The following is a 13360-nucleotide window of genomic DNA, read 5'->3' on the forward strand; positions in this document are numbered from 1 at the left end:
CCTCCCGAGAAGCCGTTTTCATGGCATGCCGCGGACGACGTCATAATTTTGGCGAGTGACGCAATGGTGCTCGATTCAGTAGTGCCACCTATTATCAATTTAATGAACTAAAATTTTGAAATAACCCAGCTGACATGATATCAGAATAGGGGGAAGAAACTTTACCTTACACCCCCCTCTCCCCCTTTCAAGTTGTTAAGTAATATGGTTTACCGGAAAATGCATGTACTATTAAGTACTGCATCAAACTTCTGTATGAAATCATTAAAATATTTCTTCTTGATATTTTCTTTTTGTTTTGAACGTTTTTTTTTCGAATAATAATTTTATGTTAACACACATACTTTAAGGGTCGCCCGCTGTTGCCACTCAAATCAATAAAACAATATCGGATTGTATTTAATTTTTAAATTTTTTGGTGATCAAAATGTGGCAGTTGACTATAGGTACCACCGACTGTAACCTGAAAATTTAAAGCAATTAGTTACTTTTTTACTAATTGTTTTAGAATTTCAAGTTACAGCCAGTGGTGCCCATGGTCAACGGCCACATTTTGATCACCAAAAAAATGAAAAAATAAAATGCACTCTGGTTTTGTTTTATTGATTTGAGAGGAATATGCTAGAAACCGCGTACGGGGTTCGAACTCGCGACTTATGGAGAAAAAAACCTCCAAAGTCGTCCGCCCTTACCACCAGGCCACTACGCGCTCTAGAAAAAGCAGGCGTGCGTTTGCGACTGACTCTTGGACAATAGTATACGCCATCACCCCGAGCAGACTTGCACAGGCCTATTGAAATAAATGATCACGTGGCCGGAGACACAATAGTTCTCATTGTATATGAAAAGCCATTGAACTGCTTATTCCTTTGTCGAAAATAAAACTGAATCTCATAATATAATGTGGTCTGACAACAAAACGACAGGAAAATGTACCATGCCACGCCCTTAATATAGCTGCCGTTTTGGTCATGAACATGGAGGGGTTTATCCCTGTCAGTGTGAAAATCTGCCCGAAGGACACGTTTTGTTGTCTCCCCCCCCCCCCCCCCCTCCGCTCCCACACACTTGAAGATTAGGCCTTAGTATTTAGTTTTGGAACTCATGATCTTAAAATAATTTGAAATGAAAATAATATGAAATGAAATAGCCTCCAAATTTTAACGCTTTAGGCTATGCCCTTTAGATTGGGAACTAATCAATGTCTTTAATCCTCACGTTGCGGGGTGCATGCCGTTTCTAAAGTCTTAAAGCACTTGAAGACAAGCAAGGTCTGGTTTATTCCTGTCTTTAGATGTCATTAATCGACACAGTAATCATTGTTTGCAGTTGCGACCGTGATCAGTTCCCGGTGTAATATATGTGAGTGTTTCCCCTCATTGTTTGGGAACGCTCAAAAATAGATTGACAAGTTTTTCTGTGTACCCCCCCTATTGAAAAGTCGTGGTCTCTCTAGCTGCCTATTGTTTGGAAACACCGACACATGGGGAACAACCACAGATGTTACACCGGTTCATTTTAGGGGGGGGGGTCTATTTATTCGCCACATTTTGCTTAATGCGGCTGTGACAGTCACATCTAATAGAAAATGTACGGCGGCAACCATTTTAGGGGGGGTCTTTTCATTCGCCATATTGGTAACAGGCTCTGCCCAACGAAAACAAATGCAACTTTTATGGTACACTTGTCCGCGCTCTCTAAAAAAGCGTCCCATACTTTCACGGGACCTCCCGAGAAGCCATTTTCATGGTATGCCGCGGAGGACGTCATAATTTTGGCGAGTGGCTCAATGGCGTCATAATTTTGGCGAGTGACGCAATGGTGCTCGAACTAGTGGTGCCACCTATTATCGATTTAATCAACTAAAATTTGCGAGTGACGCAATGGTGCTCGAACTAGTGGTGCCACCTATTATCGATTTAATCAACTAAAATTTTGAAATTACCCAGCTGACATGATATCAGAATAGGGGGAAGAAACTTTACCTTACACCCCCCTCTCCCCCTTTCAAGTTGTTAAGTAATATGGTTTACCGGAAAATGCATGTACTATTAAGTAATGCACCAAGATTCTGTATGAAATCTTTAAGATATTTCTTTTTGATATTTTCTTTTTGTTTTGAACGTTTTTTTTTCGAATAATAATTTTATATAAATCCTTTAATTGCCGCCCGCTATTTCCACTCAAATCAATAAAACAAAACTGGAGTGCATTTTATTTTTTCATTTTTTGGTGATCAAAATGTGGCAGTTGACCATAGGCACCACTGGCTGTAACTTGAAATTCTAAAACAATTAGTGAAGAACTAACAATTAGTGAAGAACTAACTAATTGCTTTAGAATTTGGCTGTAACTTGAAATTCTAAAACAATTAGTGAAGAACTAACTAATTGCTTTAGAATTTCAAGTTACAGTCGGTGGTACCTATAGTCAACTGCCACATTTTGATCACCAAAAAATGAAAAAATAAAATGCACTCTGGTTTTGTTTTATTGATTTGAGTGGAATATGCTAGAAACCGCGTACGGGGTTCGAACTCGCGACTTATGGAGAAAAAAACCTCCAAAGTCGTCCGCCCTTACCACCAGGCCACTACGCGCTCTAGAAAAAGCAGGCGTGCGTTTGCGACTGACTCTTGGACAATAGTATACGTCATCACCCCGAGCAGACTTGCGTAGGCCTATTGAAATAAATGATCACGTGCGCTATTCATGTTGGCTGGGAGACACAATAGTTCTCATTGTATATGAAAAGCTATTGAACTTGCTTGTTCCTTTGTCGAAAATAAAACTAAATCTCATACTATAACTAAGTCCAAAACGACCGCAAAATGTACCATAGCAGCCGTTTTGGTCATGGAAGGGGTTTATCCCTGTCAATGTGGGGAACTAATTCAGCTTTGTTCTGAAAATACTTTTAAATGAAATACAAATTCTAACGGTTTTGGCTTTACCCTTTTGATTGGGAACTAATTAATGTCTTTAATGCTCATGTTGAGGGGTGCATGCCTATTCTAAAGTCTTAAAGCACTTGAAGATAGACAATGTCTGGTTGGTTCCTATCTTTAAACTGGGGCTAATGATGTCATTAATCAACATGTTCAATGGGTGCATACCTATTCTATATCGTACGTATTGCATGCACCGGAAGCTGAGCAATGTCATTAAAATGAGGGTGAAGATGATTTGATATAAAGTCTTAAGCACTTGATGACAAGCAAGGTCAGAGCGGGCTTTGTCTTTAGATTAGGACCTCATCCTACGGTGGCCCATTAGGGACATCATGTTTTTTTTTAGATTCAAATACGATTTTTTTTTCTCGAATTTTCTCCACGGAATTAAGTATTTTCTCCACGGAATTAAGTATTTTCTCCACGGAAATAAATACTTTTCTCCACGGAAATAACATTTATCTCCACGGAAATAACATTTATCTCCACGGAAATAAATACTTTTCTCCACGGAAATAAATACTTTTCTCCACGGAAATAACATTTATCTCCACGGAAATAAATACTTTTCTCCACGGAAATAAATACTTTTCTCCACGGAAATAACATTTATCTCCACGGAAATAACATTTATCTCCACGGAAATAAATACTTTTCTCCACGGAAATAAATACTTTTCTCCACGGAATTAAGTATTTTCTCCGCGGAAATAACATTTATCTCCACGGAAATAAATACTTTTCTCCACGGAAATAAATACTTTTCTCCACGGAATTAAGTATTTTCTCCGCGGAAATAACATTTATCTCCACGGAAATAAATACTTTTCTCCACGGAAATAAATACTTTTCTCCACGGAATTAAGTATTTTCTCCGCGGAAATAAATAATTGATTCCGCTGATATGATTGGTCCTGCATTTTAGAGGACGAGGTCAAGGTGAAACTATTAACCCTTAAACCCCAACCTTGCGGTAGGCTCGGGAACCAAGCTGTACAGGCGCTGCCCGCTGGAACACGAGGCCGCTTGTCAATCCCGTTTGACATTGTCAGATCTGACTATACGTGTATAGTGTTGGCATGAAGACTGTGGAAGATGTAAGTAACACGATGATTGTCAGATTTGATACGTTTTGAATCATAAAAATGCAGTTGGTAGCATCTTTGTAGAGTGGCCTAGTATCAGTGAAGAAAACGGTACGTGGAGACCCACTGCCGATGTTATGTATAGCTAGCTATCGCGCGCAGTAGCTAGCTATACATAACATCGGCAGTGGGTCTCCACGTACCGTTTTCTTCACTGATACTAGGCCACTCTACAAAGATGCTACCAACTGCATTTTTATGATTCAAAACGTATCAAATCTGACAATCATCGTGTTACTTACATCTTCCACAGTCTTCATGCCAACACTATACACGTATAGTCAGATCTGACAATGTCAAACGGGATTGACAAGCGGCCTCGTGTTCCAGCGGGCAGCGCCTGTACAGCTTGGTTCCCGAGCCTACCGCAAGGTTGGGGTTTAAGGGTTAATAGTTTCACCTTGACCTCGTCCTCTAAAATGCAGGACCAATCATATCAGCGGAATCAATTATTTATTTCCGCGGAGAAAATACTTAATTCCGTGGAGAAAAGTATTTATTTCCGTGGAGAAAAGTATTTATTTCCGTGGAGATAAATGTTATTTCCGCGGAGAAAATACTTAATTCCGTGGAGAAAAGTATTTATTTCCGTGGAGAAAAGTATTTATTTCCGTGGAGATAAATGTTATTTCCGCGGAGAAAATACTTAATTCCGTGGAGAAAAGTATTTATTTCCGTGGAGAAAAGTATTTATTTCCGTGGAGATAAATGTTATTTCCGTGGAGAAAAATATTTATTTCCGTGGAGAAAAGTATTTATTTCCGTGGAGATAAATGTTATTTCCGTGGAGATAAATGTTATTTCCGTGGAGAAAAGTATTTATTTCCGTGGAGAAAAGTATTTATTTCCGTGGAGATAAATGTTATTTCCGTGGAGAAAAATATTTATTTCCGTGGAGAAAAGTATTTATTTCCGTGGAGATAAATGTTATTTCCGTGGAGATAAATGTTATTTCCGTGGAGAAAAGTATTTATTTCCGTGGAGAAAAGTATTTATTTCCGTGGAGATAAATGTTATTTCCGTGGAGATAAATGTTATTTCCGTGGAGAAAAGTATTTATTTCCGTGGAGAAAATACTTAATTCCGTGGAGAAAATACTTAATTCCGTGGAGAAAATTCGAGAAAAAAAAATCGTATTTGAATCTAAAAAAAAACATGATGTCCCTAATGGGCCACCGTATCATCCTGCATTCCTCCAATAAATAAACTCATCAACAAGTCCCACTCTAAATAATTGGTATTGAACCACAACTGATATGCTACGTCACGTTTTTCATTCATGCGTAACAATAGAGAGGCCCTTGTCCTTTTCATCCACTACGCCCAATGATATTGTGCCATTTTCATTGCATTGTTGTGGTGTTTATTTTCAGTTCTCAGGCTATCATAACATGCCTATTCTATTACTTCTTACACGTGAAATAAGCAAGGCCGTCAGTTTTGCTATAGCTTGGGAATTTCAACATGTTCAGGGGTTTGATGTGACCTAAAGATTCTGTTGTACAGTCGAGACCATGTTGTTTTATGAACCACGGTCCTTTTTCTCTCTAGCACGTCAATATACTCGCGAATATTTCTCTCTCCGATGGACTAACGATATTTCCCTCTTATTTCAGCGAGATGATTGATGAGTATTGGAAGACTGTGATTGACTTCCGTTCGGAGATGTGAGATGGCAGAGACAAGGTTCCTCATGCACCAGTTGTTTTCAATAAACGATGTACAGGAGTATAAGGATGCGCCACGTTATAGACAAGGAACTGTTGGATTATGAACGCTGGTGTATTTGATTAGAAATGAACAATACCATGTAATCGTCGCTGATGTAAAGGATGCGCCTCGTTAGACAAAGAACTGTTGGATTATGAACGCTGGTGTATCGGATTAGAAATGAACACTACCACGTAATCGTCGCTGGTGTTAATGATAAAGTACATTATTCTTATCGAATCTGGTGTATATTTGATGAAAAATGCACAGACTGTACCTTCATTGCTGCTGATGTTAATGATAATGATAAATAGGCTAGTCCCTTGTTTAGTTTCGTATGCAATCAGGCCGATTTTTGCTGATGATGAATAGGCTAATAAATAAAGACATTGTTAGATGAAAGTCCATTGTTTGATTTGTTTCGTATGCAATCAGGTTGATCATTGCCTCCAAGTCCACTGTTTGATTTGTAATCAGGTCGTTGCTTGGTCTGGTATTGCCTCGCATGTAATGAGGTTGATCATGACTTAGAGTAACGAGACTCAGTGTGGTTACTGTAAGGTCATTGTTTCGAATGCTAATTGTGAGGAGTACAAGGAAATCATTTTATCAATACTTAGAATCACCAGTGTGGTTACTTTCTGATCATTGTCTCGAATGTTAATTGGTTTCATCATTTTATATTCAGTTGTAATTTGTTTTCTCAATTGTTCTGGAATGTAATGAAGGTCGATCAATGGATCTTTTATATCCAGTTGTGATGTTAATGATAATTAAACACATGACTTCATCAAAGTCAATTGTGCTTTTCATATGCAATCATTGGATCTTTTATATCCAGTTGTGATGTTCATGATAATTAAACACATGACTTCATCAAATCAAATTGTGCTTTTCATATGCAATCATTGGATCTTTTATATCCAGTTGTGATGTTCATGATAATTAAACACATGACGTCATCGAAGTCAATTATTCATTTCATATGCAATCATTGTCTCGAATTCTTTTCAGATGCAATCATTGGATCTTTTATATCAAGTTGTGATGTTCATGATAATTAAACAGATGACTTCATCAAATCAAATTGTTCTTTTCATATTCAATCATTGTCTCGAATTCTTTTCATATGCAATCATTGGATCTTTTATATCCAGTTGTGATGTTAATGATAATTAAACACATGACTTCATCAAAGTCAGTTGTTCTCTTCATATGCAGTCATTGTCTCGAATCCTTATTGTTCTGGAATGCAATGCAGGTCGATCATTGGATCATTTATATCCAGTTGTGAGGTTAATGATGATTAAACACATGACTTCATCAAAGTCAATTGTTCTTTTCATATGCAATCAATGGATCTTTTATATCTAGTTGTGATGTTAATGATAAGTAAACACATGACTTCATCAAAGTCAATTGTGCTTTGCATATGCAGTCATTGGGTGATATGAATAAAGAGTAGTGAATGCTTTTATCTAAAACTCCATGTACATTTACACTTGGCCTTTCTGTACAAAATTGAAGTAAAAGCATTTGCTAGCCTTTATTCATATCACCCATTGTCTCGAATCCTAATTGTTCTGGAATGCAATGAAGGTCGATCAATCTAGTTGTGATGTTAATGATAAATAAACACATGACTTCATCAAATCAAATTGCTCTTTTCATATGCAATCATTGGATCTTTTATATCCAGTTGTGATGTTAATGATAATTAAACACATGACTTCATCAAAGTCAATTGCTCTTTTCATATGCAATCATTGGATCTTTTATATCCAGTTGTGATGTTCATGATAATTAAACACATGACTTCATCAAAGTCAATTGCTCTTTTCATATGCAATCATTGGATCTTTTATATCCAGTTGTGATGTTCATGATAATTAAACACATGACTTCATCAAAGTCAATTGCTCTTTTCATATGCAATCATTGGATCTTTTTTATCCAGTTGTGATGTTCATGATAATTAAACACATGACTTCATCAAAGTCAGTTGTTCTTTTCATATGCAATCAATGGTTTTTTTATATCCAGTTGTGATGTTCATGATAATTAAACACATGACTTCATCAAATCAAATTGTTCTTTTCAAATGCAATCATTGGATCTTTTATGTCCAGTTGTGATGTTCATGATAGTTAAACACATGACTTCATCAAAGTCAATTGTGCTTTGCATATGCAGTCATTGTCTCGAATCCTAATTGTTCTGGAATGCAATGAAGGTCATATGCAATCATTGGATCTGTTATATCCAGTTGTCTATTGTCTCGAATCCTATTATTGAGTGCATAAGTCAATTAGGTTGTCTATTGTATCGAATTTTATTATTGAGTGTATGCAATCATTGTATTGTTTTGAAGGTCGATCTAATAAACTAATTCATCAAAATACGTTGTTGGCTTGTATGACAAATCGAAATTTTTTTGCGTGGGTTCCGACAATTGAGGCAGTGTATAATATAGTGGCAAAGCGAATAATTTTTTTTGTCGTGGGATTCGAAATTTTTTTGCGTGGGTTCCGACAATTGAGGCAGTGTATAATATAGTGGCAAAGCGAATAATTTTTTTTGTCGTGGGATTCGTATAATATAAGTGTTTGGGATGTGCAAAAAAAATTTTTGCGTGGATTCGCTCCGTAACTTTTTGATGATAAAGAGAGTGTTAGGGGGGTAGTCATGCAATTTGTTTGATGGCATGACTTTAACCCCCCCCCCCCCCAAGAGGGGTCAATGAAGACACAAAAGTGATCAGTAATTAGTTTATTCATGTTGATCATTCAAATATATACAGAGGGAATAAGGTTTGTAAGAAAGCGGAGATGAAGAGTGAGAGACTTCAAGGCTGTGGTATCGAATGGATGGAGTGACTGGACGATTTCGTGAGATGCTGAAAAGAAAGAAAATGTTTTTAAGTGTTGACATGGAAGTTGAAATCCCAAGCAATTAGAATTTCTTCAAAATGAGGTGAATACTTGGATTTTAAGTTGCAATTAGAGACCATATTGACAAATCAGATGTATGGTTATAGAAAACAAGAACCTTTTCGACAGATCTTTTTTTATTTTCGTCAAAGGGGTGATTTATTCAGTTAATAAACCACTACAGATCAAGGTGTATGGTTGTAGAAACCAATATCACATTGAGACAGACCAAGGCCCATTGATAGAAACCAAGAACCATTGAAATATCAAGTGGAATGTCTTTCAAATAAATGAAAAAATTGCAGATCAATATCGAAACCAATAACACGTTCACATACCGGCATAATGATTCCTATTTGGTCGTGGCGGCACAGACTTCAGTCACAGCTGTGCTAGTTCACTCCATGTTTTCAACTGCTCCAACGATTTCATCTGGAAAATGAAGTTAGAAATCTAAAACTCATTGGAAAGGCGCAACTCATTTCATCCGTGCCGTGAATAATATGTATACTTCCATGCACACCGGAATGGGCTTCTCAGAAAAATTTCTAAAGTTCCCGACGTCAACTCGAGCAGTACTGAAATTTATCCATAAATGTCACCAATAGTGGTCAAAAGGTTTATTACAAGAAGCCAGATTGAGCCCACGTGTACTTTTACTTCTCACTCTATCGAAAAAGGGAATTTCATGTATTATCCTTCCAGAATAAAGTCATGTTATCAACATTTCGGGAGAGAAGTCCACGTTTTCCAGCAAGGTATCCGACATTTTCTTTTCTGACAATTCAAACCGAGGCTAAGAACATAAGGGCCTCCATATTCAGCAAGCAAGGGCCTAGAAAAGTTGGAAGGAGGGAGATTCAAGTCTGTTAGGCCCTTTGACAAGTCTCAGAAGCGCGATCCCCGCGGAAAAACTAACGACCTTGCAAGTGTACATTTGATAACATTGACATATGCGGGCAACAATGGATTAATTCTCTTAATCCATTGTTTATAATCGTCATAGGCCTAGAATGGGCGTTAATACCGACAGTAGAGAGTTCTAAAGCGGCAGTGAACCACGTGTTATAAGGCATAGTCAATTTCCTGTATGAATACAATACCCACAATAATATTATCTTTTTTTATGATTTGAGGACACAAAAAGAGGGTAGTCTATAAAACTGCAGTTTTTTCTCCCGTAGGAATACAGTGCACCATTCGTTTCGACGTATATCAATTAGCAGATCAATGTGCATGGCTATAGAAAAAAATGAACCATTAACATGATTAAGGCACATGGCTATAGTAACCATGAACCCACTGACAGTTCAAGGATATATGACTATCAAAACCACAAACACTTTGACATTCTATACATAAAAACATAAAAATCCTTTTATAGTCGTGGTGGCACAAACTTCAGTCAGCTGGGCTGGTTCACTACATGTTTTCAATTGCTCCAACGATTTCACCTTTGGAAAATGAAGTTATAAATTTATATAACAGTGGATAGGGGCAACTCATTCCATCCGTGCGGGTTAATAGACATAAGGCAGGTTTCGAAAACATAGGAAACACGAAGTACGAAAGACTGTGGTGCCACCAAGTCCTGTGCTAATTCATTTATGGGGTAATGGCCACAGCCGTAAATCGTTGTTTAGTCTTATGGAAGATATCGGGGAAATTAATATATATATATATACACAAGTACGTCGATAAATTACATTTACATTTACATACTTCGTACTTCGTCGTCTCGTAAGTCTTGCGAAACCTGCCTATTGTCCCCCCGAAAAAAGGTCGACACATCTTTTGGATGTGTAACCTTACAATGTCTACTTTTGCTATCTTGAACTTCACAGAACAAAACCCAATTACAGGAAAACCATTCGTAAATAACATGTTTATATATATATATATATATATATATATATACAGCAGAACCTCTCTATTAAGGACACCCTCGGGACTGACTGTCCTTAATTTTTTTTTAAATGCTGTCCTTGATAAGGAGGTGTCTGATTAGAGAGGTCAAATTGAATGAAAACAACCAATTTGGGACCAAACCTAGTGTCCTTAATAGAGAGGTTGTCCTTAATAGAGAGGTGTCCGGTAAGGGAGGTTCTACTGTACTTCCACATCGCCCTAAAAATACATACATATATGCCACAAAGAGTCGTCTAAAGGCCTATTACAAGCAGCCAGATTGAGCCCGCGTGTACTTTTACTTCACACTATATCGAATAAGTGAATTTCATGAATTATCTTACCAGAATAAAGGCATGTTATCAAAAATTCGGGAGAGAAGTTCACTTTTTCCAATGGTATCCGACATTTTCTTTTTAGCTGACAACTCAAACTGAGGCTAAGAAATAAGGCCTCCATATTCAACAAGCAAGGGCCTAGAAAAGTTGGAAGGAGGGAGATTCAAATATATTCATCTTGACCCTAACTGTATTGACATTGCTAAGATTTACAGACAACGCGCGTCTAATATGGGCGGAGATGTCCCTCATCCAGGACATCTCGCCGGACCCCCTCCCCTAAAGAGAACAACCTACTGTCTGTGAGACAGCCTGGATAGTGAGCTCCTCGTCCAGTACACCTCACCCTTTGAAGAGAACAACCAACTGTTTTTGAGACACCCTGAAAAGGGAGCTCCTCGTCCGGTACATCTCACCCTTTGAAGAGAAAAACCAACTGTCTTTGAGACAGCCTGAATAGAGAGCTCCTCATCCAGAACATTTCAGCATTTAGAGAAAACCTTCTGTCTTTGAGACAACCTGGATAATGAGCTTCTTGTCCAGTACATCTCATCCTTTGAAGAGAACAACCTACTGTCTTTCAGACAACATGAATAGGTAGCTCCTCATCCAAAACATCTCACCCTTTGAAGAGAACAACCTACTGTCTTTGAGACAACCTGAATAGGGAGTTCTTCAGCCAGGACATCTTAGCCTTTGAAAAGAACAACCTACTGTCTTTAAGACAACCTGAATAGGGAGCTCCTCATCCAGTACACTTCACCCTTTGAAGAGAACAACCTACCGTCTTTAAGACAACCTGGTTAGGGAGCTCCTCATCCAGGACATCTCACCCTTTGAAGGGAACAACCTACTATCTTTGAGACAACCTGAATAGGGAAGTCCTCATCCAGTACATCTCACCCTTTGAAGAGAACAACCTACTGTCTTTGAGACAACCTGAATAGGGAGCTCCTCATCCAGGACATCTCACCCTTTGAAGAGAACAACCAATTATCTTTGAGACAACCTGAATAGGGAGCTCCTCATCCAGGACATCTCAACCTTTGAAGAGAACAACCTACTGTCTTTGAGACAACCTGAATAGGGAGCTCCTCATCCAGGACATCTCACCCTTTGAAGAGAACAACCAATTATCTTTGAGACAACCTGAATAGGGAGCTCCTCATCCAGTACGTCTCACCCTTTGAAGAGAAGAACCTACTGTCTTTAAGACAACCTGAATAGGGAGCTCCTCATCCAGTACGGCTCACCCTTTGAAGAGAAGAGCCTACTGTCTTTAAGACAACCTGAATAGGGTGCTCCTCATCCAGAACATCTCACCCTTTGAAGAGGACAACCTACTGTCTTTGAGACAATCCGAATAGGGAGCACATCACCCAGTACGTCTCACCCTTTGAAGAGAAGAACCTACTGTCTTTAAGACAACCTGAATAGGGAGCTCCTCATCCAGTACGTCTCACCCTTTGAAGAGAAGAACCTACTGTCTTTAAGACAACCTGAATAGGGAGCTCCTCATCCAGTACGTCTCACCTTTTGAAGAGAACAACCTACTGTCTTTGAGACAACCTGAATAGGGAGCTCCTCATCCAGTACTTCTCACCCTTTGAAGAGAAGAACTTACTGTCTTTAAGACAACCTGACTAGGGAGCTCCTCATCCAATACATCTCACCCTTTGAAGAGAACAACCTACTGTCTTTGAGACAACCTGAATAGGGAGCTCCTCATCCAGTACTTCTCACCCTTTGAAGAGAAGAACTTACTGTCTTTAAGAAAACCTGAATAGGGAGCTCCAAGTCCAGTACATCTCAACCTTTGAAGAGAACAACCTACTGTCTTTAAGATAACCTGAATAGGGAGCTCCTCATCCAGTACGGCTCACCCTTTGAAGAGAAGAGCCTACTGTCTTTAAGACAACCTGAATAGGGTGCTCCTCATCTAGAACATCTCACCCTTTGAAGAGAACAACCTACTGTCTTTGAGACAACCTGAATAGGGAGCTCCTCATCCAGTACATCTCATTCTTTGAAGAGAACAACCTACTGTCTTTGAGACAGCCTGAATAGGGAGCTCCTCAACCAGTACGTCTCACCCTTTGAAGAGAACAACCTACTGTCTTTGAGACAATCCGAATAGGGAGATCTTTACCCAGCTCCTTTCGAATTCACTGCTGAGGAGAACAGCATTTTGAGCAGGGCAACTCGGAGAGGCTATTTGTGTATTGTGTAGCAAGTACATTGTGTTCTTGTTAGAGAACAACCCACATTCTCTTGGGACGACAGCGTGAAATAAAAGCTACCATTTCAGTCAGAGCATCTTGCCCTGGTTGGAGAACAACCTGAAGTCTCATAGTGCGACTTTGAACACAACTATTCTAAG

General features: G+C 38.6%; 1 long non-coding RNA gene across 1 annotated transcript; it reads right to left on the reverse strand.

Annotated features, from left to right (window-relative positions):
• Nucleotides 1-8562: 8562 nt before the first annotated feature.
• Nucleotides 8563-11055, reverse strand: LOC135487464 (uncharacterized). Its single transcript, XR_010446858.1, has 3 exons — nucleotides 10987-11055; nucleotides 9073-9166; nucleotides 8563-8700 (listed from the first exon to the last, which is right to left on the reverse strand). It is a non-coding gene; the product is annotated as an uncharacterized LOC135487464 (long non-coding RNA).
• Between the last annotated feature and the right edge of the window lie 2305 nt (nucleotides 11056-13360).

The sequence above is a fragment of the Lineus longissimus genome, chromosome 5 (assembly GCF_910592395.1).
Source record: "Lineus longissimus chromosome 5, tnLinLong1.2, whole genome shotgun sequence".
Lineage (NCBI taxonomy): Eukaryota > Metazoa > Nemertea > Pilidiophora > Heteronemertea > Lineidae > Lineus > Lineus longissimus.